The sequence below is a fragment of the Salvelinus alpinus genome, chromosome 18, assembly GCF_045679555.1.
Source record: "Salvelinus alpinus chromosome 18, SLU_Salpinus.1, whole genome shotgun sequence".
Taxonomy (NCBI): Eukaryota; Metazoa; Chordata; class Actinopteri; order Salmoniformes; family Salmonidae; genus Salvelinus; species Salvelinus alpinus.
The window spans coordinates 50,240,793-50,241,520 of record NC_092103.1 but is presented as its reverse complement, the minus strand read 5'-3'; positions in this window follow the sequence as shown (position 1 = coordinate 50,241,520).

The following is a 728-nucleotide window of genomic DNA, read 5'->3' as shown; positions in this document are numbered from 1 at the left end:
ATCTGTCATTGAGAAACCAGAGACACACGAGGGCGGTGGACATCCCATGGAAATGGACGAGTCCATAATATGAATACATAGTTAATGTATACCTTACATATATAAACCCTACGAACATGTAGGCTGAGCAAGCATTTAACAAGAACACCAAAAAAAAAACATAAAGCAAGTAATTCTTTGTACTTTGAGGCACTGGGGCTTCTTGATCCTACTCCTCTCCTAACGTCTGTGGATTATGTGTCACTGTACATAGGGGAAAGACCGCAACTTTTAATACTGTGGTCAGTTCGTAATACCGTGCGAGTTAAATTCAAGTATAGCGGCTGGTGGGGCTCTACTTGTGGACAGTAGGTTCACTGAAAGACCGAAGTGAGATGAGTGGAGGCACCATACATGCCCTCCCAGCTTCCCCGTCCCGATCCCTCGGATAGAGCCCATCTCTACTCTCCCCAATAAACCACCACTGGATCTTACACCTGAAACAAACAAACAATGAATAATAATAACTTCACATCCTCTCCTAATTTGGCCAGAACTCTTATTCATTTTTACAAAAAGTCACAAAAAATAAATGAAATTACATTGTGGTATACACTGTGTACAAAACATTAGGAACACCTTCCTAATATTGAATTGCACCCCCCTTCTGCCCTCAGACAAGCCTCAATTTGGTCGGGGGCAGGGACTCTATAAGGTGTCCACAGGGATGCTGGCCCATGTTGACTAAA